Source organism: Pelodiscus sinensis, chromosome 5 (assembly GCF_052426305.1).
Source record: "Pelodiscus sinensis isolate ZL-2025 chromosome 5, ASM5242630v1, whole genome shotgun sequence".
Lineage (NCBI taxonomy): Eukaryota > Metazoa > Chordata > Testudines > Trionychidae > Pelodiscus > Pelodiscus sinensis.
In genome coordinates, this window is record NC_143056.1 from 110489071 (window position 1) to 110516392 (window position 27322).

The following is a 27322-nucleotide window of genomic DNA, read 5'->3' on the forward strand; positions in this document are numbered from 1 at the left end:
TTGCATACATTCATCACCATAGTATGTGAGAACATTACAGTAGTTTAAACAACATGACTAAACATCTGTCATGTGGTGTTTGTTCTCTCATCTTCTTGCCAGAAGGAGAAGGATGCGGCATGTCTTATTTTGGAGTCTCTCTGTATGTCTGATTGCAGGTGCAAATTAGTTACTCAAATGTATGTCCACAATTCCTCTTGCTGGTGTGAAAATTGAAGTACAAATTGTGCATGCAAACAGGGAATGCCAGCTTTAGACTACCTGGAAAATATAATTTACAGTTGTATACAGGATAAAATCTGGATGCCACACTGCAGAAAACAGACCTGCAACAATTCTTGACATTGGCAGTAGATGACTTAGTATATTAGCAGAATTATAAAAGTTAAAGATTAAAACTACCTTCAGTGCACATGCATAATTTCCTTGATGGGGGAGGGAAAATATAACAATTCTATTTTTACTACTTTGAGTTCCACCGATTGCCCTGTAACTCTCTCTCTCATTCTTTCTCTCTCTTTTGAGTTTCTACGGCTCTTAACTATTTTTGTTGTGTCCCAGACCTTGCTGTTGCCTGACTATTTATGGTACATGAATGTTTCAGTATTAAGATTTTTTAAAAATAAACAGGAATATTTGGTCCAATTAAAACATATTGTACTAATGGATTTTTAAAAAATGCAGAGGGCATGCAGCCTATGTGCAGTATTATGTACAACAGTACATGGCTTCAGATTTGGCCTCAGGATCTAAAATCTTTGGGCCAGCAAGACCTGGAAGAATTGTAGGAATTGCTCCCTTCAATGAGAGGAAGCAACTTGCATCAGCTTCCAGTGAATTCCTCTCATGGCAAAAGGGACAGAACTGATGGCACTCCAGTGTAATGGCTTCAATATGGGGCCTCTGTGGGAGAGGCTGGCAAACAACAAAGACATAGAAGCACCACTGTTTGACACAGCCTTTGCAAAGTGTCACACACTCACACAAGATGCATTTGGTAGCCCTGATACATGCTTATACCCAACGGCAGTCTCATGTTTGACGTGGTATCCGATGGCTACAAGGAAAAAAGCTGCACTGGTTATCACACCAAAGCCCATGGTGGCACTAATTTCAGACAGCAAAGCCATCTCTTTTTGCTTCTTCTCTATCTGCTCCCCTTAAAGCCCCCAAAGAGATGGAGGCAGCTACTGGTAGGGAGTGAAGGGAGCAAAGGATAGGGACATGGTGGGGCAGGAAATGAGACAAAGGATCTAATAAGAGATGGAGCTCACTCCTCCTTAAACCATAGACTTTTGCAAGGGAGAATAGCAGCAGGCTGCGAACAAAGCAGATGGCTGGCTCCCATCCTTGCCTGAGGCAGTACTCTCCCAGGCTTCTAGGAGTTGTCACTAAAAATGAGGAATGGTAGAGTGCTTCAGATTCCCTACACCTCAGCAATCTTCGAGGCTTCCTGTTGCCTCACAATAACCTCCCCCTCAGACTGACTCTTCCTCATCCACAGCAACTCTCTCAGATTCTCCTCCCTTACTTTGCCACCCTCACCTTCTCTCCTGCGATTCCTCTGCCCCAATAATCCTTCTTCCACACGCTTTCTTACAGCATCCCTCTTTCCCATCTTCTGCTGCCCCAGTTCTCCTCACTATCCACTGGCTTCTGAGTCATGCAGGGAATTGGAGCTTGCCTCCCTCGCAACTGCTGCCCCTGATAAGGGGACTCTGCATAGAAATTCATCTACCCTTTTCTTCATCGAGAAACGCCTCAGCTCTGTTTAAAATCAATAGTAACTGCTGAGTTAAATATTCGAAACAGCTTCTCAGATGCTAGAGGGAAGATCAGTAAATTCTTTTCTAGAAAGTCCTGTGCTACCTAGTAGAAAGCCTGCTTCTGTTAATTACGAACCATCACACGAGCTTTGCAGTTAAAATAGTGTAAATATATTACACTCAGTGTAAATATATTACATTCCTTTCCAGACAGCTAAAATGCGATACACTGAACAGATGTCAGGTATGGACCACGTTGTAGAAGGAGGAGTTCTAAAAACATTGGATGGATCCTCAGCCCTGTACGGAAAGTGGCTGACATTGAAAACTATCCATATTTAATAGGAATATTAATGTCTGTAGATGCCAGAGGTGCAAACCTTTTGAAGGAAGTCCATAGGGACATTTGGGAGTAAAAATACAGGGCTGTGTTTATATAGTAACTATTGAAATGCACAAATGTTTGCTCAACAACTTTCCCTCCCCCCCCCCCCGCATAGGAACGAAGGACACACATGCATCTGCTATAAATAATCAGAGGCTTATTTTTATTCCCAGGAGTTAAGTTAGTGGTCAAAATTTGCTTAAGGCTAAAACTAGCAACAAAACATCCATATGTAAGCATTTAAAAAAAAAACCCATGCATTAAACAAGGAAAGTTGTTTTGTCGTTTTGTCCTTTAAGTTACCAGACTATTAAAGAGAAATTAAAATATATTGGCTTCACGTTTTGTCCTTCCTTAAGGCCAGTATGGGTTGGGATTTTCTGTGAGGGTTTTTAAATGACACTTAGCATGCTAACTGCCTGAATGATGCTAACATCACTGTTTTGATAGGAGTGGATTGGCTCAGTCACTGGCTAGAGTGCCACAGTGCAATTAGGCACCTTCTAACCTACAGGGCTTAATTTGTAATGAAGGAAGTGTCAGGGCTCAAGAAATTAGGTGTCGGGGCTCAAGTGGATGTGTGGGTGTGGGTTTTTTTTACATTTATGACTGATGGAACAAGCCTAGAGGTGGCTGGGCTATGAGCTGCCAAGCCTAGAGGCACTGGGGCTCAGTTCTAGCACAAAGTAAGCACGGCTTATCAGCACCAGCAAATGCTTACTGCGCCATGCCTTAAATGCAATGAGAGTGCAGATGGGAGGCGGTGGTAGGATTGCCTGATGCTGGTGTTCTGAGATGGCCATAGGCTGGTAGGCAGTGTTCCCTCTAAGATTTTCCATCCATGCATGAAGTGAATTTTGTCTTGTGCACCCATATTGAGGGTGTGTGCACTTGTTTGGATGTGTGGCTCCCAAGTTATTAACCTCTCCCTTTTCTCCTCTGCTGCAATGTCTCCTGCCCTCCCCTTGCCCCAACTGCTTGCCTGGTGCCAGCTTCTGCCACCCCACCCCTCACCCTCCTCTGCTATCCTGGCTCCTGCCCTTCTCACTCCCCTTAGCTCTCCTGGGACCTGCCTCCTCCCCATCCTCTCTGACCCCTGCACCTGCCCTTCTCTTCTCCCCTGTGCTCACCCCTCCTCTAGCCCCACTCTGATCATCTGTAGCTGCCCGCCCCTATCCCCTCTCCTAACACCTCCCTCTACCCACCTGCCCTGCCTCCCTCCTCTGCCCCTTGGTATCCGTCACTCTCCTCCCCTCCCTGTGTCTGCCCTTCTGCTTCACCCTCACAATCCCCCTGGTACCTGCACCTTCCCTTACCCCCTGCATCCTCCTGGTGACTCCCCTTTCCCTCACTGCCCCTGCTCTTCCAACACCTGCATCCCTTTGCCCTCTTACTCCCTGGTGTCCACCCCCTCGCCACCCTCTGCCCCAGTTCTCCTCACACCCCTCTGCACCCTCACACATGACTTTCTCCATCTCCCGCCTTCCTCATGCTCACCCCTCCCTTCAACCCTGCTTCTCTCGGTACCCAGTCCTCCTTCTTCCTCTACCTCCCTCTTGTTCCCATTGTCCCTTCCCTCTCCCTCTCCCCTTTCCTCTCACAGCATCACTTTGTCCCCTCCCCTTCTACCCTTCCTCCTGCTCTTCCCCTCATTATCTCCTCTTGGCCCTCTGGCATTTGTCTTTCTTCCACCCTGCCCCTTGGTGCCTTCCTCTTTCTTCTCCTGTCCCAGCCCCCTCCTATGCCTTCAGCACAAGCCCCTTCCTCTCCTCACCCCCACCGTCCCCTTACAGACCCGTACGCAGGAATTTCTAGGCGATGGTGGTGCCTTTTTTGTAAATGTGGACTGCAAATGTGAAAATGGATACCCCCCATAGTCCCCTTACTAAGCATTGGTTTAAGTCAGGGCTACTCAACTTTGGAAGCCCTGGGGCCACAGAGATACTCACAGCACATGCCGAGGGCCGTAACTTAAGTGTGGTTGCATATACATGAAAATATATATGCAAATATCTTCTTTCACACTGACGGGCATGAATACAAAGATTAAGCGTCAATCCAAAATTGAGTAGCCCTGCTCTAGAGAGTGGCTTTTTGAAATACATTTAGGCTCCAATTTAGTGAGAATTGAGTTTCTGCCCCATTGCCCAGTAAGGCTCTTTTCCATCTCTTTTTCCATTAATATATGGCCCATTCGTCTCAAGAGACAGTGGTAAGCAGCGACAGTGACAATCTATGAGTTGTGCCTGGATCTGCAACTTCTTTCATGGCTTATGTGTCCGATATTGGATTTGCACAGCTGATTACAATAGCTACATGCCAGTCTACTTCTGTTTTCATGAGTCTGAGAATTTTTCCTTCTGAGGCAGAGTTCTTTTGCATGACTTGCACAGGTTCTATCGAAAAATGATGTGCCCTGTTGTAATAATTGTCTCCAGGTATTGCGATCTGATGACGTAGATTCCCAAGAGCTTGGATTTATGTTAAACCTTTTCATAGTATTTTTACATATATCCTTGAATCTTAACTTTGGCCTTCCTCTTACCCTTGCTCCACTTGTTAGTTCACCACTTGTTAGTTCTTCTTTGGGAAGGCGTTTGTCACTCATTCTCCTCACATCACCAAGCCACCGGAGTCTTCTGTTGTTAAGGATCGCTATGAGACTGGGTATGCCAGCTCTTGATAGGACATCTACATTTGAAACTTTGTCTTGCCACTTAATATTCATGATTCTGCGAAGGCAGCAAAGGAGGAAACTGCTCAATTTTTTCCCTTGGCATGAGTAGATAGTCCAGGTCTCAGATCCATAAAGCAAGACATTTAATACACATGCGTGGTATATCAGTATCTTTGTTTTCAATGTCAGTTTGGGATTGTTCCATGCTTGTTTCGTAAGTCTGCCAAATGTTGTGGTTGCCTTCCCAATTCTGATGTTCAGTTCTTTGTCCATAGAGAGATTTGTGGTGACAGTAGACCCAAGATAACAGTAGACATCTGTTGGGAAACCAGTACGGCAGTACACAGGCAATCCAGGAAGTTTTTGGAGAATGTTGGGGATAACTTCTTGACACAAGTGCTGAAGGATCTGACCAGGGGCCATGCGCAGCTTGACCTTCTGCTCACAAACAGGGAGGAACTAATAGGGGAAGTGGAGGTGGGTGACAACCTGGGAAGCACTGATCATCAGATGGTAGATTTCAGGATCCTGACCAAAGGAAGAAAAGAGAGTAGTAAAATACACATCTTGGACTTCAAAAAAGCAGATTTTGACTCCCTCAGGGTATGTCTACATTACAAAGTTAGTTCGAACTAACGGATGTTAGTTCGAACTAACTTTCATAGGCGCTAAACTAGCGCTCCGTTAGTTTGAATTTAATTCGAACTAACGGAGCGCTTAGTTGGAACTAGGAAAACCTCATTTTACGAGGATTAAGCCTAGTTTGAACTAGCAAGTTCGAATTAAGGGGTGTGTAGCCCCTTAATTCGAACTAGTGGGAGGCTATCCCTCCCCAGCTTTCCCTGGTGGCAACTCTGGCCAACACCAGGGAAACTCTTCTGCCCCCCTCCCAGCCCCGGACCCCTTAAAGGGGCATGGGCTGGCTACGGTGCCCGTGCCAGGTGCAAGCCTGCCAGCACCCAGCCAGCAGACCCTGCACCTGACACGGATCGAGCCACCCACCCGATGCCCCCCAGCCCTCCCCCTCTTCCCGGGACCAGGCTGGCAGCTCCCGGGAGCTTGCCCGGGACTGCAAGAGGCGGGCACCCGCCTGGGCTAGTGCAGACATCGTGGACCTCATCCACGATCTCCGCACTAGGCACAGGAAAGTGGCCGTCTAGGGCAGGAGAGCTGCCAGCCTGGCCACCCAGGAGCAGGTGTGCAAGAGAATCAAAGGGGTCCAGTGAGACCCCTGACCCTGAGCCCTGAGCTTACAATGGCCGTCCTGAGTCAGACCAAAGGTCCATCTAGCCCAGTAGCCTGTCTGCCGACAGCGGCCAACCCTAGGGTCCGTGGAGGGGATGGACCAAAGACAGTGACCAAGCCATTTGTCTCGTGCCATCCCTCTCCAACCTTCCACAAAGCTTGGGCACGGACACCACTCCTACCCCCTGGCTAATACCACTCCATAGACCCAGCCTCCATGACTTGATCTCACTTCCCTTTAACCTCTGTTCTAGTTCTAGCCTTCACAGCCTCCTGCAGCAAGGAGTTCCACAGGTTGACTCTTTTCTTTGTGAAGAAGAACTTTCTGTTACTAGTTTGAAGCCTGCTACCCATTCATTTCATTTGGTGTCCTCTAGTCCTTCTTTATGGGAACTAATGAAGAACTTTTCTTTATGCACCCTCTCCACCCAACTCATGCTTTTAGAGACCTCTATCCTGTCCCCCCTCCGTCTCCTCTTTTCTAAGCTGAAAAGTCCCAGTCTCTTTAGTCTCTCTTCATATGGGACCTGTTCCCAACCCCTGATCATTTTAGTTGCCCTCCCCTCTCCCAGCCTCTCTCTTGCCCTCTCCCACCTCCTTTTCCCGGTCTCCCCCAGTTTTGTTCAGTAAAGACAGATTCAGTTTTTGAACACAATTGTCCTTTATTTTGTACATCAAGAAGAGGGGCTAGGGAAGGGTAAGTGGAAGGAGGTGAGGGAGGAATGGGGCACGATCCCCCGATGGGGAGGACTGGGGTGGCTCTGCGGGCTTCTGGGGGTGGAAGCTCTCCTGCAGCCCCCCAATTGCCCCCTCTCCCCAGATGGCAGCCTGCGGCAAGTGCAGCTGGGCTGATGGCCGAGTGCTGTGATGTTCCCAGTGTGGGTAGTCCGGGCAATCCAAGCCAGGACTGCTTTGCAAGCGGGGTACCCCTGAGAACTGTCTGTCTGGGGTGGGGGTCGGGACCCTTTAAGCACAGCCCTCGGCTAGCCTGAGACAGCATCTCCACGCTCTAAGTCCTCTTCTGATGCCCTGCTGGCACTGCTTCCGGCCATCCTTAACCCCGGTTCAGGTTCCACTTAATGTGGACATGCTAGTTCAAATTAGCAAAACGCTAATTCGAACTAGTTTTTTAGTCTGGATCCGTTAGTTCGAATTAGCTTAGTTCGAATTAACATTGTAGTGTAGACATACCCTCAGAAATCTGATGGGCAGAATCCCCTGGGATGCTAACATGAAGGACTTCAGAAAAGCAGATTTTGACTCCCCCAGAGATCTGATGGGCAGAATACCATGGGATGCTAACATGAAGGGGAAAGGAGTCCAAGACAGCTGGCAGTATTTTAAAGAAGCCTTATTGAAGGCACAGAAAGAAACCATCCCGACGCGTAGCAAGAGAGGCAAACATGGTAGGAGACCGGACTGGCTTACAGGGGAAATCCTTGGTGAACTTAAGCACAAAAAGGAAGCTTACAAAAAGTGGACACTTGGACAAATGACCAGAGAGGAGTTTAAAGGTATAGCTCGAGAGTGCTGGGGGGTTATCAGGAAGGCGAAAGCGCAAATGGAATTGCGAGTGGCTAAGGATGTGAAGGATAACAAGAAAGGTTTCTACAGGCATGTTAACAAGAAGAAGGTGATCAGAGAGGGTGAAGGAGGTAACCTAGTGACAGATGATGTGGGGAAAGCTGAAGTACTCAATGCTTTTTTTGCCTCTGTATTCATGGACAAGGTTGGCTCCTGGACTTCTGCGCTAAATGACGCAAGATGGGATGAAGATGGACAGCCCATGGTGGGTAAAGAACAGGTTAGGAACTATTTAGAAAAGCTAAACGTACATAAATCCATGGGTCCGGACTTAGTGCATCCGAGGGTACTGAGGGAGTTGGCAAATGTCATTGAGGAGCCTTTGGCTATTATCTTTGAAAAGTCGTGGAGATCGGGAGAAATCCCAGATGATTGGAAAAAGGCAAATGTAGTGCCCATCTTCAAAAAAGGGAAGAAGGACGATCAGTCTTACCTCGGTTCCTGGAAAAATCATGGAAGGGATCCTTAAGGAATCCATTTTGAGGCACTTGGATGAGAAAGTGATTAGGAATAGTCAGCAAGGATTCACAAAGGGCAAGTTGTGCCTGACCAATCTGATTAGCTTCTATGATGAGGTAACTGGCTCGGTGGACATGGGGAAGTCAGTGGATGTTATATACCTTGACTTTAGCAAGGCTTTTGATATGGTCTCCCTCAATATTCTTGCCAGCAAGTTAAGGGAATGTGGATTGGATAAATGGACGGTAAGATGGATAGAAAAATGGCTAGAAGGCCGGGCCCAGTGGGTAGTGATCAACGGCTCGATGTCAGGATGGCAGTCGGTTTCTAGTGGAGTGCCCCAAAGTTCGGTTCTAGGACCGGTTTTGTTCAATATCTTTATTAATGACCTGGATGAGGGGATGGATTGCACCCTCAGCAAGTTTGCGGATGACACTAAGCTGGGGGGAGAGGTAGATACGCTTAAGGGCAGAGATAGGGTCCAGAGTGACTTAGACAAATTGGAGGATTGGGCCACAAAAAATCTGATGAGGTTCAACAAGAACAAGTGTAGAGTCCTGCACGTGGGACGGAAGAATCCCAAGCATAGTTACAAGCTGGGGACCAACCGGTTAAGTAGTAGTTCTGCAGAAAGGGACCTGGGGGTTACAGTGGATGAGAAGCTGGATATGAGTCAACAGTGTGCCCTTGTAGCCAAGAAGGCTAATGGCATATTAGGTTGCATTAAGAGGAGCATTGCCAGCAGATCCAGAGATGTCATTATTCCCCTTTATTCGGCTTTGGTGAGGCCACATCTGGAGTATTGTGTCCAGTTCTGGGCCCCCCACTACGAAAAGGATGTGGATGCATTGGAGAGGGTCCAGCGGAGGGCAACCAAAATGATTAGGGGGCTGGAGCATATGACTTATGAGGAGAGGCTGAGGGACTTGGGTCTGTTTAGTCTGCAGAAGCAAAGAGTGAGGGGGGATTTGATAGCAGCCTTCAACTTCCTGAAGGGAAGTTCCAAAGAGGATGGAGAGAGGCTGTTCTCAGTAGTGACAGATGGTAGAACAAGGAGCAATGGTCTCAAGTTGTGCTGGGAGAGGTCCAGGTTGGATATTAGGAAAAACTATTTCACTAGGAGGGTGGTGAAGCACTGGAATGGGTTACCTAGGGAAGTAGTGGAGTCTCCATCCCTAGAGGTGTTTAAGTCTCGGCTTGACAAAGCCCTGGCCGGGTTGATTTAGTTGGAATTGGTCCTGCCTAGAGCAGGGGGCTGGACTTGATGACCTTCTGAGGTCTCTTCCAGTTCCATGATTCTATGAATTATTGAACCACCTCTAAAGGATTCAGAATGACCTTGGGTGGTTGAGATACACCTTGAACAAACACAACAGTTTTCTTCACACTTATGTCGAGAGAGAACAGTTTACTAACTCTGGACAGAGAATCCATTGGTGCCTGTAGCGTGTCTTCATAACGATGATGATGTTTTCCATTAATGTTCTTTCTGTAATTTGGCAACTAAATATAACAAGACCCAGTCACTTAGTAAATTAGGAAGATAGTTGGGACAGGCAGTATTGTACAACTAGAGACCTCCTATTATACAGACATAGGAGCTTTGCCCTGTGCCTCAGTGTTATGAAAGCTAGAGAAAAAATCAATTAAGATTTTTTTCCACAAGATTCTTATCAGAACAAGTAGAGCTTGACTCTATTATAGTCAGCAGATTGTGCTAAAAATCAACAAGGGAGTCTCTAGGTGACATGGGTGCATCAGCCTATCTGCCTCCACTATTTTTAATAAGAACATTAGTTACATACCCACATAGAATGGGGGAAATAATGTAATCATTCTTTGTTATTGAACCTTTCAGCTGAGAATGTTAGTGTTTCACAAACATTGATTACTTATGCCTTAATTCTCTTTAAAGTAGGATAGATAAGAAGTCATGTTTCAATTTTAGTAGTGGGAAATGGAGATAAGTGCTTTGCCACATGCTCTAAAAGGACTGAACTCTACATTTCCCCCTCCTAGAGCCGGGCAAAGATCGGGTTATTTTACAATCTAATCTTTCCAAACAGCTATACCTGTGTGGGTTTTTTGGAAAATGTTCACATGCTGTATTATTGGCTAGGTTCTCAGCCAAAATATTGTGCCATAACATAGCTAGAAAGACAGAGTAATTGGCCAACTGAAGAATTGCTCAGCATAGGGGAATCCCTCAGTGGCACAGAGTTGAGATGCACAAACCTGCTCCTAGCATTGGGGCACATGCTGTGAGGAGCATGGCCAGAGCTCAACTGCAGGGAGTACAGGTCTGTACAGAGAGGACCTGAAGGGAAAACCCAGAAAGAGCCAAGCTTTGGGAGACAGTTTGTGATAATGGGACTGGTGAATGGTAGGAAATCTTATACAGGTAGTCCCCGAGTTACGCGGATCCGACTTATGTCGGATCCGCACTTACGAACGGGGCTTTTCTCGCCCCAGAACTCGCGGGCGGCGGGACCACCCAGAGACACAGTGGTCCCGCCGCCCGCATCCTCCGGGGCGAGAAAAGCTGCTCCGGGTGTCCCTGGTCTGCTGGGGGGGGTCCCCAGCAGACCAGGGACACCCCGAGCAAAGCCGCAGAGGCAGCGGGGTCCCGCGCCTCCAAGGCTTTACTCTGGAGCAAAGCCGCAGAGGCGCGAGACCCCGCCACCTCTGCGGCTTTGCTCCGGGTGTCCCTGGTTTGCTCGGGGTGTCCCTGGTCTGCTGGGAGGGGTCCCCAGCAGACCAGGGACACCCCGAGCAAAGCCGCAGAGGCGGCGGGGTCTCGCGCCTCTGCGGCTTTGCTCCGGAGCAAAGCCTTGGAGGCGTGGGACCCCGCCGCCTCTGCGGCTTTGCTCGGGGTGTCCCTGGTCTGCTGGGGGGTGCAGCTAGTGCGCCCCCCCCCAGCAGACCAGGCTTTTGTTGTGGACGCCTGGTGTATAGAGCAGCTGGGGTGCTGCCGGGTTGGTCCTGGGGGGACCTACCCGGCAGCGCCCCAGCTGTTCTGTCCCAGGCTCCAGATTCAGCCGCTGTTGAAACTGATCAGCGACTGATTCCAGGAAGCTGGGGGCAGAGCAACTCTGCCTCCGGCTTCCTGTAGTCAGCCCCTGGTCAGTTTCAGCATCAGCAGCTGAATCTGGAGCCAGTTCCGAGTTACGTACAAATTCAACTTAAGAACAAGCCTATAGTCCCTATCTTGTACGTAACCCGGGGACTGCCTGTACTTCATTAAAACAACAAATTCCAAAATTGATTTAAAAAAACCCTTGATTCTTTTCTGATGAAAGGTGAGTTGAAAGGTTAACTTTTTGATGCTTGTTTGGCTCTGTGTTTCACTGCAAGCTAAGACTCATTTTGGGTACAGATACAGTTTCTATCATATTGTCTTTATTGATTGTTAGTCACTTCTCTTAAGAAAAGCCTCACAGGAATCTGGAGTAGGGATGTTAAATATCAGTTAATTGAATAGTCAAGTAACCTCATGACTTCTTATTGGTTACTTGACTATTCTATAGTACCCAGGGGTGGGACCGGCAGCCAGTGCGCTCCAGCCCCCCTCCCAAGGAACCCCTGTCACTTTGCGCTGCCACCCCTATATCAGAGGCAACAGTGCTGGGTGCCAGGCAGGAGCTGGTCCACAAAGGGAGCCCGTTTAAAAACCAGCTCCCGTCACAGACTGACTGCCTGTCACCCCATGCTGTTGCCTCTGATATAGGGGTGGCTGCAGCCTCTGTCTGTGGTGCGGTGGTATCTGAGCTCCTGGACCCAGCATGAGCCAGAACTGAGCCTGGGCTGCCTGCTCGCCTACCTCCTAATCTCAGTTTAAATGCAGAGCTGCAGTGGGGGTAGGTCCCAGACCCATCATAAGCCAGGACTGAGACAGTCTCCTGGCCAGCCTGCTAAAAAATTTACTGGTGGGGTGGGGAAGGGGACATGCGTGTAGTCTATAGCATTAACCTATAAGCTTTTGCTTATTGGTTAGTTGACTACACTATTACATCCCTACTCTGGAGGGGTCCTCAAGACCAGGCTCCTCATGGACCCTATTTTGCTCACCTTTCCCTGACCGTAAGCCCCTTGGACATGTGGGGCACTTTCAAAATAAGGAAAATCAAATGTTAATCATTGGATGCAATTTTGGTGTGAATTAAATAATTACAAATCTGAAGCCAAGTCTAAGGCTGACTTATGTCTGTGGTGTGTTCGATTTCCTGTACAGCACTAAAAATGTACATGTTATGAAAATGTTACCCGATGAAGAATGGGTTTGTTGTTTGGCTCAACCTGAATGCCTGCCAAGCAGGTAGCTTAATATAAACAGTAACTGGAGAAAACGTCAAAGCATTGTCAAACTTAAAAAATGTTAACTCAAACCACTTATGTACTAACAGAAATGTCATCAGATATAGGACATGTTTAGTCTCAGGATACTAAAAAGAACAAGGACAGCATAATTGGAGAAAGCTGCTTCACAGATTGGAGGAACAGTGCATTTTGTTATGGTCTTGTAAGGGATGTACTTGAAAATGAGGAGCTTTTGAAATTCTGGAGATGATAATTGAGCACCAGATCCTCAACTAATGTAAATGTCCTAGGCTGGTTTACACTAGCCGAGGATCATGTGTCCTGGGGCTCTAAACTGAACTCATTGCTTCTGGTAGAGACTAGACTAGAATGAGAAATCCTCCCTAGAAGGAAAAATCAAGAAAACAAAATAGGCTATCAACCAAAAATAAATATTTGGGGACTATTCAGGTCCAAAGTAATTTTCGGAACAAAAGGGAAAGACTGGGAGCCCATTTGTTTAGTGAACACTGTGACAAGCAGTTTTGGACTCATTCTGCCACTCAGAGCAACAAAACGCTAGCACAATTCACAGTAGTACAACCCAGGATGAAGTTAAATATCATTATGGATAACTGGACTGTGGAGCCCTTACTTACCTTGGTGACCAGTTGCTTGTACAAATAGTCCCATTGAAATGAGTAGCTCTACTTGCACGTGTATATGCCCACCAAAGATATTAGTGCTCCACCATCATGGCCCTATTGGAAAAATAAAATGAAGTAGATAGAGAAATTAAACAGCCCAGGGTTTGTGTGGTTTATCACTTCATTCAGACTGGTGAATGAATCCAGATACCATAGTAGTTTTGTGGTCTGTTGCCCCTAGTCACTGGACACATTTTCATTTTTTCCGGCATAAACAGGTGCAACTCCCATTAACTCAATGGGAATTGTGCCTGTTTATGCTGTTGCTGAAGTTGGCCTGATTCCTAAAGAAAAATTAAGTGTATTGGCAGTTTAGCCAAAGGCAAAGTGTTCTTCCATATGTAGGCCCATATGCAGGGGAGGTGCGAAGAGTGCAAATGCACCCCCCTCCCTTGGTCCTTCAAGTAAATGTGAGGCTGGGGTGGCGCATTGCCCCATGCTTCCACCCCCTGTGCTCAGGCTGATCTCCCCTCCCCTGAGCAGAGGCAGGGCCATGGGGGAGGCTTCCACGGCTCACACCTCCCCCACAGAAATTCCTGTGTACAGGCTTGAACTGGTCCCAATCTACAGCCCTCCACCCTAAGAAGCATTCATGCTTGGCTTGGACTTAATGTTTCCCTCTTAATCAGTATGAATGCAGAAATAGTCCAACATTTGCTATCCTAATTTATTTTGTGTGACTGTTACATCGTGGAAAGCAGATTTCCTTCACCCCTCCCTCTGAAGCTCCAGTGGTTGGATGCTGACTTGGAATAAATGTCTGCAAAGGGAGTAAAAACCCTGGGCTATGTCTAGACTGGCCCCTTCTTTGGAAGAGGCATGCTAATTTCTAACTTTGGAATAGGGAAATCCGCGGGGGATTTAAATATCCCCCGCGGGATTTAAATAAACATGGCCGCCGCTTTTTTTCCGGCTTGGGGAAAAGCCGGAAAAGAGCGTCCAGACTGGCGCGATCCTCCGGAATAAAGCCCTTTTCTTGCAAGTAGGAATAAGAGATCCTCCAGAAAAGGGCTTTATTCCGGAGGATCGCGCCAGTCTGGATGCTCTTTTCCGGCTTTTCCCCAAGCCGGAAAAAAAGCGGCGGCCATGTTTATTTAAATCCCGTGGGGGATATTTAAATCCCCCGCGGATTTCCCTATTCCAAAGTTAGAAATTAGCATGCCTCTTCCGAAGAAGGGGCCAGTGTTGACATAGCCTGGTTGTAGCTGCAGGGGACCATTTTGGATCCTGGTGTAGAAGAATAAATAGGCAGGGCTACTCCTCCCTTGTTCTCTCCTATGGAGCAAGTGTGTGAAAGAAGGGAATGAGCAGAGCCTTGATTCTAGCCTCTTTTCTTGCTGGACACAGTTGCTGAATTGCAGTTTACTGGCACCACCGTCACCCACCCCAGAAGGAAAAAAGGGAAGAATGGTGACTGACATTATCCCTTGCTCAGTGTCTGAAGTCCTGACCCAGCCTCTGCGGCTTTGCTTTTAATGACAAAATGATTTAGAACTTTTTCAGAAATTTTCTTCTTTCTTCAGAGGTTTTTGGTTTTTTTCCCCCTGCAATCACCTTGATTTTTGAGCCAAATAAAGTTGACCTCTTCTGAGATTTCACAGAGGAAATCTTTTTTTCTTTTTTACAGGGTAATACTTTAAAAAGTGCCCAAATGATTTAGCCTTAGTTTCATTTTCCAAAGTGATGTAGAAAATTTAAAACGGTCTTTTCTCCCTGAAAATCAATAGAATATAAGCTGCTAAGTGTCTGCTATGTATGAAAATGGAACTTGGAGTCCTAAAATACTAGGATTTAAAGTCTCTGGAACATCTATGCATTTATCTTTATCATAAGCATACTTTAAAAAGCAATTATGTGAGACAATTATTAGAACATGTTTTGTATCTTATTTATGGAGTAGATAAATAGAAGTCACAACATTTCAGTGTCTTACACAGTGTTTACAGTAATAATCTGATGCTGACAACTGTTGGAGTCTATTTTTTTCTGCTATGGATTAAACAATTGATTCTGAAAGATTAAAATCTCCACCTAGTTTCTTACATACTTCTGTTTTGCCATGTCAAGCAATATAAAATAAATACTGTGCTTCCTTCCATCTAATTGAATAATTTACTGTAAATAGCTGTCATTTACTTTGAACAGTAGTGAAATCATTAGCCAAATGGATGTGAATAAGTCATGGCTTTAATGCGTTAGAGGGTCTAAAATGGATTCATCTAAATGGGACCATCAATACAGCATGCTGAATTAAGTCAGAAGCACTTAAAACTTCAAATCCTCTTTTCTTGTAAATTGCATACTCTCTCACCAAAAGGGAATCCAGAACTCACTTAAAATATGGCATCTTTATTTCAAAGTTTTTTAATGAACAAAAGAATACAATTTATATGATCTGATTGGAGGTGTCACAGTGTCTTGGATTTCTCTTATTACCTTCCTTCCTCACAGGCTAAAGCACTCTTATACTTGTAAACAGTTACTGGTGCTGACTAATATTGGCTGGGACCTCTCAGTAAGAAGAGATGTGCATGTAATAAAATATCTTATCTTGACTTTTATGGGTATCTAACAGACTAATTATCTGCAAAATTTCAGGTTATGCTTGTATGCCTGAAAGAACCTAATATAAGACAGGTCCCAGTCAATTACTTAACTTTTACAATACGAGGAGTTTTGAATCCTAGTCAGCTCCTATAGAAATCAGTGGCAAGATATGCAGTTGCTTTATGGGAGGTCAGAATTGCTTTCCCTGCTCCTCCAAAACCAGGCTTCTGGTTACCAGTGCAAATATGAGAGGCTATTCTTATGGTATTTTCAGCTAGGACTGGGTGTAGGAAACTTAGTACGGTATTCTCCTAGGAAACTAAGCAGGAGCAGCATGAGTTGAACAAAATTCTGAATGATTTGCCCAGATTTCCCCTAGGTCAAAATTATTAAAGAACTCCACTCAAATTTCACTTTCAAATTCTGATAAACCATAAGACAACATGTAAATGTTCCATTTTGACTCCTGCTAAATTCTTAGCCTCAATAACATCCTGTGGCAATGAGTTCCATGTCTAATTACACACTGTGTGAAAAAGCATTTCCTTTTATCAGTTTGGAATTTGCCACCCATTAATTAAATTCAAATGAGTCCTTATTAGTTTGTTACAAGACAAGGAGAACTGAAGCTCTGGATTTACCTTCTTTCATTATTTAATATAGCTTTATCATGTTCTCTCATTTGTCTTGTTTCTGCAGTAAACAATCCACTTTTTTTCAGTCTTTCTTCAAAAGTAAGTTCTCCCATACCATTGATCATTGCATCTCCTGTTTCTTACTCTTCTAATTTTGCATTAAAACTTAATTCAACTTCAAACAAGGAATGAATCACATTAAATGACAAGAAAGAATTAAAGGACACAAATCAGATATCCGAAAAGGCAACACACAAAAACCTGTTAGGGAACACTTTAATCTCCCTGGACACTCATTAAGGGATCTACAAGTTGCTGTTTTGTTTCAGACCAATTCTACAAGCCAAATACAGGAGGCCCCCGACTTGTGATGTGATTGATCCCAGAGGAAGCATTGCAAGTCAGGGGCGTCGTAACTTGAACCTGCATTACAATAGGCCCTATCCACCATCATAAATGTGGGCCACGAACATAAATCGAGAGTTTCCAGCTTCTTCCGCACTTACAAAAATGGTTGTAAATGTGGGGGGTCAGAATTCGGGCAGTCGCATCTTGGGAGGCCTCTTGTACACAGAGAAGGATTGGAACTCCACTTCAATCTCGAGTTTAACTCTCATGCAAATGGTCTAAATCGCGATATTGGATGGCTCACATGTTATCAACCAACCAAACAATGAAGAATAGTAACAGAGAGGTAGCCATGTTAGTCTGATTTTGGTAATACAAAAAAAGTAGTCATGTAACACTTTAAAGACCAACAAGGTAGGTGATGAGCTTTTGTGGGGTAGACCCACTTCTTCAGATCAGTGAAGGTGCCAATGGTTCTTGATGTCCGTGTAGAATCTGGTGTTAGTACTCTTCCTTTGCTAGTGCAAGCTAATGGTTCTTATCAGTCTTTGAGATGCTAATAGACTATTTGTTTTTTAAGGTTTTCCTGTTACAGACTAGCTAGGCTATCCCTTTGAAACTTATCTACCCAATGTCCTCTTCCCCCCTCACTCCAATTTTTTCCTCCCCTCTCCCTTCCTCCTTCCCTTATTTATTCTTGATTCTGGACTTCCAACACTCTGGTCATCTGAAGAAGTGGGCGGTGCCCACGAAAGCTCATGATACCATATTCATGTTTTGTTAGTCTTTAAAGTGCTACCAGACTATTTGTTGTTTTTTAAATTTTTCATGTTAAACTGTTTGACTTCCTGTAACTAGAAAAAAAGATTAAATTTAGGGGGAAAAGATAATGAACTATTCTCTTAGCTATGATATGCAATACTACTATGTCAGCTGGGTGGTGAGAAATAGAATTCTTAATTTAGTGCAGTAGCACAGAGAAAGGTTAAGTAACTTGCTCAAGGCCACACAATAAATTAGAGTCAAAACTAGGAATAGAGCTCGAGGTCTACTTATTCTCAGTCTTTAGGTCTAACTACTGACCCATGTTTTCTGTAGCTATCTTATTTTCCCCCTTTCTCCTGGTTAATATGATTTTTGTTTTTCAGCGGAAACTCTCCAGATTCTGCCTTTGAGATGCTTTTACATTTATTGGATGAGTCATGAGTCAAAAGCTCTGCCTAGTAGCTGCACCATGAGTAATGCTTACTGCTTTCTTTGGTTCTCCTTTAGAAGGCTTTTTAATTTAAAAGAAGAATCAGTTTTTGCTATCTTAATGGACAGTTAGATGGCTGACTCTCAGAACTGATTTTCGTTTACCACTGCAGTAACTTTAATATTTTCTGCAGTTTAAGGACATCCTCTTTCTTGTCAGTCTATACAGATCCTAGCTCTCTGTTTCTGGATTAAAAACAAATCAATAAGGACAAGAAATATCACGTGAGAGCTGAAATTACCAGTCCCATATGTATAATGGGTCAAATCCTAAAACTTTTAGTGAGACAAAATACATTTAAGCCCATGGAAATTTTGCACTAATGAGAACTAAGTAATATTGAAATGATGACTTCTAGATTTAATCACTTACACTTCTGATTTTTTTTTTTTTGTCTTGAAACTAGGACCAAAGGTTGTGGGTTTCTTTTATTCCGGTATTTTTTGTTCTCTAGAGATGCTATAGAATCAGCAAGACAACTTAGATGAGTTGTCTTGTTAGTTAGGAGTGAGTCACATTATGAACCTTGTTATTTGCAACTATCCTCTTAAATATTCCATAATAATTTTGGGTGGAAGTGAAAATAATCATGAAATTATTACTTCATATTCTAAGGAGAGGATGGAGTGAAAGCAGCAGAATAAAGACAATGGACTTAAAAAAAAGCAGACTTTAACAAATTTAACAAGCTGGTAGATAAGGTCCCTCTGCACTACCTTGAGAAGGACAGAGAAAGTGGGATACTTGAGGAGCCAAACCTTTGGCAGAGAGCTTATAAGGAAAACGGACCTTTCCTAATTGTTATCGTTCTTCTTTATTCCTTGACCTTATATAAAGTGTAAGGTGACTTCGTTTATATTTTTAAGGGCCTGAGGCTCTAACCCTTTGGCAGGGACTTAAAAATATAAATGCAGTCACCTTTTCTTTATTTCTTGACCTTATATAAAATATGAGTTATAACAATTAGGAAAGGGCAGTTTTCCATTCAAGCTCTCTGAAGGTTAATTAATAAATGAAATGACCAAGAAATAAAAACAGCATTGAAAAATATTTGTTTTCTCTGGGTTCATACATTTGCAGCCATATGTTCTCAAGCAGATTCACTTATCTAGTCTGCTTTTTTTTGGTCCTTACTCTGCCTTTGGATGTCTGTGAATTGTCAAGCTTTTCCCAATTGAAAAGAATGACTTTCTGTAACACTCCACTCATTATGCTATTTCACATTTTAAAATGGCTTCCTGTAAAGCATGCTTAGGGGGTGTTTGATTTTTGTCAGCCAGTTCGAATATAATCTTGGTTTCTTTGTAAGTATGCAGTATGACCACTTTATGCCCGTAGAAGTGAATATGGAAACAGATAATGCTAAAGGAACCTCGAAATGTTGGAATATATATATATATATATATATAATATATATTTCTTCAGTTGGCTACTGCAGTTTTTATAAAACTAAATTTTAAAACTTTGTGGTGCGAAAAAAATTCAAAAGTCCAAATGCACTGGATTAGCGGTGTAGCAAATAGACAAAGCTATAACTCCTGATGAACCCAATGTTATGGACTCAAAATTTAGTCATATATCTTGCAGCATTTGGTGTTTTTATTTTAATGCTCCAGCTCCTGGAGAAACTTGATTAGGCAAGAATCTGAGCTTCTCTTTCTCACTTAATATTTTTTTTTCCAGAATGAGAGCTTGAAAAAAGCTTGAAAGCATGACCACAGTGCACCATAAAGGCTAAAAAACCAAAGGTAATGTTTTTAACATTAATATTCTCCTTAACACTCTTACAATTTTTAATGCACTCATGATTTTTTAGCAGGGGGAAGGGGCTGACTCATGATTTTTACTTTCTTATATGTTGGAACCTGCACTGGAAAATACAGCTATGTGTTTGGTTTAGTTTAACAAATGGCTACCTAGTTTATTTATATGAACCTGGCATTATTTGGCTCAACTATGTCTGGCATCTTTTATGGTAGGAAGCACTGCAGGTGATGACCTCTTACAACTAAAAAAAGCATCACATCAGTATTGAAGGCAGCTCTCATTTTTATTTCCTAGGCCATGAACTAAGATTTTGAACGTTGGATCCTCTCATTACAGACTCTTCAGTGTTTTGACTGAACTGGTTTCCTCTTTCATTAAATCTGATTCCTCTGTATTCAGCTGAAATGTCTTATTAGCAGACAGTAACTTTTGACACAGATTGTATGTTTTCTTCCTTATTAACTTATGAAGAAGGTCTCTGGTTTTTTTTCTTTTCCTCCCATTTCCACACTTACAAGAATAAATAAAACCACCAATCACAGGCACTGGAGTTTATTGCTGGATGCAAAAACCTGTTCTAGTGGCACAGGAAACTGCTTTTAGCCCTCCAGCTTGTGTTACTTACCCCATTAAGTTTCAGGTGTCTGTGGCTGTGTCAGTTCTTGGCCTGAGACTAGTTTCAAGAGTTTTTAAGTGAATGTCAAAAAGGAGCAATTGGATATTAACTCTGCAAAATGAAAACATTAGTGATAGCTTGCAAATATTTTTAAAATGCCAACACTGTTTACCATGCAATGCTATGTAATCCTTCCAATAAGGTCTGTGGTGGGTGGTGCATGAGGAGCAGATGGAGATTGTGACCTGAATTTAATATAGTATTTTTCATCTTTTAAAAAATCCTCCTAAATGTCAGATCATTTTCAGAATGCTTAGAGGAGTGGTGGGCAATAACTGGCCAGCTGTCTGGATGCAGCTCAGCAGGGTGAGCCCTTGGTGGTCTGCCAGAGCTTTATTTACCTCCCTGGGAATGGCCAATTGAAGCCCCCGTTGGCCATGGATCGCTGTTCCCAGCCACTGGGAGCTGTGGGAATAGTGTAGAGCAGGACACTGCTTCCCACAGCTCTCACTAGCTGGAAACGGCAATCCACAACCAACAGGAGCTTCAAGCAGCCATACCTGCAGAGGCTCAGGTAAATAAAGCACCTGTGACCTGATAGTGGCTAATCCTGGCAAGTCACATCTGGCTTATTGCCCACCTCTGGCTTAGAGGAATCTCAATGTAATCAAGCAGGATGTCCTTCAGACAGCATAGGTGAATAACAGCAGCTGGCATTAAGTGAGCTGAAATCTTCTGATTACAGATGATTCCCTTTCTGTAGGGGCATGCAGTGACATTCCTATTCTTTATACTTTGCAGGTAGTAAGCAGTTCATGTGGGGCCCAATTCGGCAATCCATATTTATGTTGAATTAGTGCTTGGAGGAAAAGGCTAGTCTTCTGCAACATTCCCTCTAATCTTTTCTCATCCAGGTGTGGATTTTTTCTGTGTGCATGAAAGCACGTGGAAATGTTCACCACCAGCAGAAACAAAACCTGTGATCACGCTGCTAATCAGAGATTCAAATGCAGCTCAGCTGAACAGCTGCAAAAGTGCACAGCTTACAGGGAACACTGTGGTTAAGATATAGGAGATGGACAGTCAGCAGAACTTGGTTTTGATTTCTGACTTTCTGGATGCCGGTGTAACTTTGGAGAAGTCACTTAATTTCTCTATTTCAGTTCCCCTTAAGTTTATTATTGCGTTAAAGGTGGTGGAGCCCAAGTGACTTTACCACAACATCAGTAAAACCATATTAAAAATACTCATTGATCTATTGAGTGCTAACTAGAGTTAGAGTATTCCATTTGAGTTCAGGAATTTCATGTCAGGAACAGGTGACATCAATTAATTAGAAGGATACTACTCTGTTAATTCACATTTTACATCTTTGATTTTCTGTTCATTTTTATTTATATCACAATAGTTCCTAGAGGCTTTCAATGAAATAGGACTACTCCGTGCTAGGTGCTTTACATGTACATGTAACAGACACTCTCTGACCCAAAGAGCTTACAATCTAAACAAAGAGGTAAGAGGCTAAAGAGACTTAGGTGCAGTCACTCAGTACTTGGTGACAGAGATGGAAATACAACCTGGGCACGTAGGCTCATACTGCAATGCTTTTCCTTTGCTTCTCCCTGGCCTCTTCCTTGATGTGGAGCAGGGGTGGGGAACCTAAGGCCGGGGCTGCATGTGAGATGCAAATGAGAGATCTGAACTTGTCAGATCAGTGTTTCCTGCAGGGTACTCTTTATCCTCAGCTCCTTTTGATTTCTGTGTGAATTGAGGGTCTACAAGACTCAATATTTTGTGGGCCAAAAAATGAAATTCTGCAATCCAACCGTATCTCTGAGAATTTTTATGACTGAGACCATAACCTAACAATTTGAAAACTTCAACTGAGAGAAAGGGTTGCACAAAACCTGCTGCTTAGCATGAACCTTTTCCAGTGTAAGAAGCCATTATCTTGAATAGGGTTTGTTACGGGGTCCATGAGCCCACCCCATCCTGGGCAGTCACACTACCACGGTTGCCGCCCAGGAAGGTCCCAGTCTCTGTGCCGCGGCGCCGGGTCGGCCCTCCCGGCGGTTGCCCAGAGGATCCCACGAGCGAGGAGGTGAGGGGGGTCCGGGCCCTCCCTCTCTCCAGACCCCAGCCCAGGGCCCTAAGGCGGGGGAGATGCTCTTCTCTCCCCCGACCTGGCTGATGGGGCATGGAGCCGCAACGCATCAACCCTCGGGCTCCAGCACACCCGCCCTGGGCTGCTTCCTCACGCCCTCGCTCGTCCGCTCACCAGCCGGCTGGTCCCGCCGCCTCCTCGGTGTCTCTCAGTCTCTGCCTCCAGCGTCCTCCTTCTCCTCTCCCCCTGCTTCTGCCTCTCCTGACTTTATACCTGGGGAAGGTGCCGCCCCGCCCCTCCAGAGCACCCACACCTGTGCTCGTCCACGGCCCCAGCTTCTCCGCCCCAGCTGTTTCCCCTCACCCCCAGCGTCCTCTCCATCTCCTGCAGCTGTGGGGCATAGGGCTGGCTGGGGCATCCGCGGGGCTGCCCGCCCCGAGGCTGGTGGGGTGCCGTTCCTGCCCTGTTGTCCCCACTAACCTTGCCGGGGGGGGGGTTCTTCCCCCGCGATGTCCCGGGCTGCGTCCCTGGAGCCGCCAGCCTGGCGGCATATCCCGGCTGCCCTGCTGCCTGCGTCCCCGGCAGCAGCGGGTCCAGCCGCGGCGTTTCTTTCTGCCCCGCTGGGGGGGCCCTCCTCGATGCAGGGTTGCCTCACCCCGTCACCGCCCTCCCCCGTGTTGCTCGGGGTCCCGCCAGCTCGACCGCCTGCCGAGCGGCGCGTCCCGGTTACCCCACCGGACGCGTCCTCGGCGGTGGCGAGACAAGCTGCGCCGCTTTCCCCTGCCTCGCTGGGGGGGGCCCTTCTAGTGCGGGGCTGCCTCACCCCGTCACACACCTCCCCCCTTAAGTCGAGCTCTGGGGGTCCTTTCGTCCCCTCAGCCTCCTTTATACTTCGCGATAGGAAGTCCGCGTTCTGGTGCGCCGCCCCCGGGCGGTGTACCACTTGGAAACAGTACGGTTGGAGAACTAAATACCACCGCATTATTCGTGCATTAGTCTCTTTCATCGACTGGATCCACTTCAACGGTGCGTGGTCTGTGATCAACAGGAACCGGTCCCCTAGAAGATAATAACGTAAAGCCTCAATGGCCCATTTAACTGCCAGGGCCTCTTTCTCAATAGTTGCATAGTTCTTTTCCCGATCGAACAGTTTGCGAGTCAGGTATAGTATGGGATGCTCCCCCCCTTCGACTTCCTGCGCTAACACTGCCCCGAGCCCCACCTCTGAGGCGTCCGTCTGTAGGATGAATGGTCTTGAAAAGTCGGGTTGTCGTAATATAGGGGCGGACACCAGGCGCCGTTTGATAGTGTCAAATGCCTGCCTGCCCCTTTCGGTCCATCTTACTTTTTGGGGTTGGTTATTCCGCGTCATGTCCATCAACGGGGCCGCTAGGGTGGCGAAGTCGGCTATAAATCGCCTGTAGTACCCCGCTAACCCCAGGAACTGACGTATCTGTCTCTTGGTTGTTGGTAAAGGCCAATCCCGTACCGCACTCACCTTGTCGACTAAGGGCTTTAGGTGCCCTCCCCCCACGGTGTAGCCTAGGTATGACACTTCCCGGCGTCCGAATTTGCATTTCTTTGGGTTTGCTGTTAAACCAGCCTCCGCTAAGGTTTTGAGGATGGCCTGCACATGTTTCAGATGTTGCCCCCAGGTTGTGCTAAAGATGACGATGTCGTCAATATACGCGACGGCGAAGGTCTGATGCTGCCGCAGTATTCGGTCCATGAGCCGTTGGAATGTTGCCGCGGTGCCATGGAGCCCGAATGGCATCGTCACAAATTGGTACAGCCCAAAGGGAGTTGCAAAGGCGGTCTTTTCCCTGGCTCCGGGGGTCAGAGGGATTTGCCAGTAGCCTTTCGTGAGGTCAGTCGTGGAGAGGTACTGGGCTTCTCCAATACGTTCGAGCAACTCCTCCACCCGGGGCATAGGGTAGGCGTCGAAGCGTGAGATCGCATTCACCCCCCGGAAGTCTATACAGAACCGTAATGTCTTGTCTGCCTTTGGAACCAGCACTATCGGGCTCCGCCAGTCACTATGTGACTCTTCTACCACCCCCCACTGTAACATCATCTGTAACTCCTGTTTCACGGGCTCCCATAACTTCCGTGGTAATGGCCTGAGCGGGTTGCGGACTCTCTTCCTGGGTTCCGTGTCTATCTCATGGGCGGCGAGGGTCGTCTTACCTGGACGGCTTGTTAGCACGTGTGGAAATGTCTGTAGCAGCTGTTCCATCTCTTTCCTCTGCGCGGGTGCCAGTTCTCCCTCTATCCAGGGTTTTTCCTCTGACTCACACCAAGGGCCGAGGTCTAACTCGAGGGGCCGCGGATCCACAAATAGTGCTTCTCGGGGCTTCCACCTCTTTAAGAGGTTTACATGGTATATTTGGGTGTCCTTCCTTTTTCCTTGTAACCTCAGTTCATAGTCCACCTTCCCGACCCTCCGGAGAACCTCAAATGGGCCCTGCCACCTCGCCATCAGCTTGGAGTCTCGGTCTGGCAATAGCAACAGGACCCGATCTCCTGGTGCGAACTCCCTCAAACGGGCCCCCTGGTTGTAGCGTCTTTCCTGGTGCTCCTGAGCCCTTTCTAGATTGCTTTTCGCTAACTCCCCCAGTGCTCTCAACCTTTCCCGGAGTTGCAGCACATAGTGGACTGTCCCCCGGGCCCTCGACTCTTGCTCTTCCCAGTTCTCTTTCACCAGGTCTAATATTCCCCGCGGTTGCCGCCCATACAACAATTCAAATGGGGAGTACCCCGAGGAGGCCTGGGGCACTTCCCTGACAGCAAACAACAGGGCCGGCAACATCTTATCCCATTCCCGGGGGTCGTCATGTATAAACCGTCTTATCATTGCTTTAAGCGTCTTGTTAAATCGTTCTACTAGGCCATCCGTTTGGGGGTGGTACACGGAGGTGCGTAAAGTTTTAATCCGCAGCATCCGACAAAGTTCGCTCATTACCCGGGATGTGACATTTGGGCCCTGATCCGTTAACACCTCCCGAGGGAGCCCTACCCGCGCGAAGATTTTTACCAGCTCTCCCGCGATCACGGACGCCGTGGTGGACCGCAATGGGACGGCCTCGGGATACCGGGTTGCGTAGTCTATTAAAACCAATATAAATTGGTGCCCCCGTCCCGACTTCTCGACCGGCCCTACCAGGTCGAAAGCCACCCGCTCGAAAGGGACACCCACCACCGGGAGCGGAATGAGCGGGGCCCTCGGGATCCCTGCTGGGGCCGTCAGCTGGCACTGTGGGCAGGAGTCACAAAAGTCCCGGACAGCCCGATATACCCCCGGCCAGAAGAACCTTTGCAGCATGCGCTGTTGGGTCTTCTCCCGCTCCAGGTGACCGGCCCAGGGGTGGGCGTGCGCCAATTCCAAGACCCGCCACCTATACCGGGTGGGGACTAATAGCTGGCGGACTGTCTCGCGTCCCTCCCTCTCCTGGGTCACCCGGTATAATCGATCCCCGCGTACCTCAAATCGGGGATTCTGGCCATAGATCTCCTGAGTCCCGTCTCCTTCACCCGGAGCCGTAGCTTGGTCCCAGGCTCGCTGAAGCGAGGGGTCTTCTCGCTGAAGCTGGATGAAGTCCCCTTCGTCTACATCCAGATTAGACTGCTGGGCCTCCTCTCCGGTACCGGCCGGCGTAGCCCCTCCCGCCGGGTGCCCGATAGTCGGGGACGGGGCTTCTTCCCCCTGCGCCACCTCCGGCACCCTTTCCCCGGGGTCGTCCTCGGGTGATGTCGCGGCCTGCCCCCATTGTCGGAGCAAGGGGCCCAGGCCCGGCCAATCGTATCCTAGCAGGGCGGGGTACGCCAGGTTTGGGGCTAACGCCACTCGCCACGTCTCTGTATGCCGTCCGTCCTCTATCTGGACCCAAGCCGTCGGATAAGGGCGGACGTCCCCGTGGACACACTGCATCCAGATGGGCCCTCCCGTAGCTGCTCCCCCTTCGACCAGGTCTGCCCGTACCATCGTTTGTCCGCAGCCAGAATCCACCAGTGCCTCCACGATACGGCCCCCCACTTTTACCCTGGCCATCACCTTACTCGGCAGGTTTTTCGCCTTCTGGGCCTCCGGGGTCATCACCCTTCCGAACGTACAGTCCATTACAGGGCATTCCCGGCGGAAGTGGCCCTCCTGCCCGCACTGGAAGCAGACCAGCTTATTAGGTGGCCCCACCTTCCGTCCGTTGTCTCTCTCAGGGGCGGGCCCCCTCTTCTCCTCCCTGGGCTCTTCTGCGGGGTTCCGCCACACGGGTGCTAACTTCTGTCCCCAGGCTGGCCCCGGTTCCGCCGACTGCCTCCGCTCTCCCCTCCCGGCGGGGCCCTTACTTGCAATCGACGCTCTCCCGGGCTGATTACTCACCGGATTCTTCCCGCGCTCCTCTGTTCCTTCTGCGGCCATAAAATCCTCCATCAACGTCACTGCTTCAGCTAACGTGGAGGGCCGGTGACGCCGAACCCACCTCTGTCCTTCCCCCGGGAGCACCTGTATAAACTGTTCCAAAATGACAATCTCCGCCACCTGCATTCCCGTCTTGGGCTCGGGTTCCAGCCACCGCATCCCGGACTCCTTCAGGCGATGGGCCACCGCGCGGGGCCGGTCTCCTGGTCGGTATCGTTCTTGCCGGAACCGCTGGCGGTACGTTTCGGGGGTTATCCCTACCTGATCTAATATGGCCTCCTTCACTTTATAGTAGTGGAGCGCCTCCCTCGCGGGCAACCCCCGATATGCCATCTGGGCCGGCCCGGACAAGTAGGGAGCTACTATAGTTGCCCAGTGTTCTTCCGGCCATCTTGCCGCCGTGGCCACTCGCTCAAAGGTTACGAGGAAGGCCTCCACGTCATCCGCTGGGCCTAACTTAGCTAAACGAACGGGCGGCTGGACCCCTCCCGCTGCGTCTTCCTCCCCTGGCCAGGGG

The 27322-nt window shown here is 47.2% G+C and overlaps 1 protein-coding gene across 3 annotated transcripts in view; it reads left to right on the forward strand.

Annotated features, from left to right (window-relative positions):
* The window catches only part of INSC (INSC spindle orientation adaptor protein), a 278332-nt gene that overhangs the window by 58779 nt on the left and 192231 nt on the right, over positions 1-27322 (forward strand). For all 3 annotated transcript variants that reach the window (XM_025186251.3, XM_075928031.2, XM_075928027.2), the window contains exon 2: positions 19588-19652. The gene's annotated coding sequence lies outside the window, so the exon portion shown is untranslated. The remainder of the gene's footprint in view (positions 1-19587; positions 19653-27322) is intronic.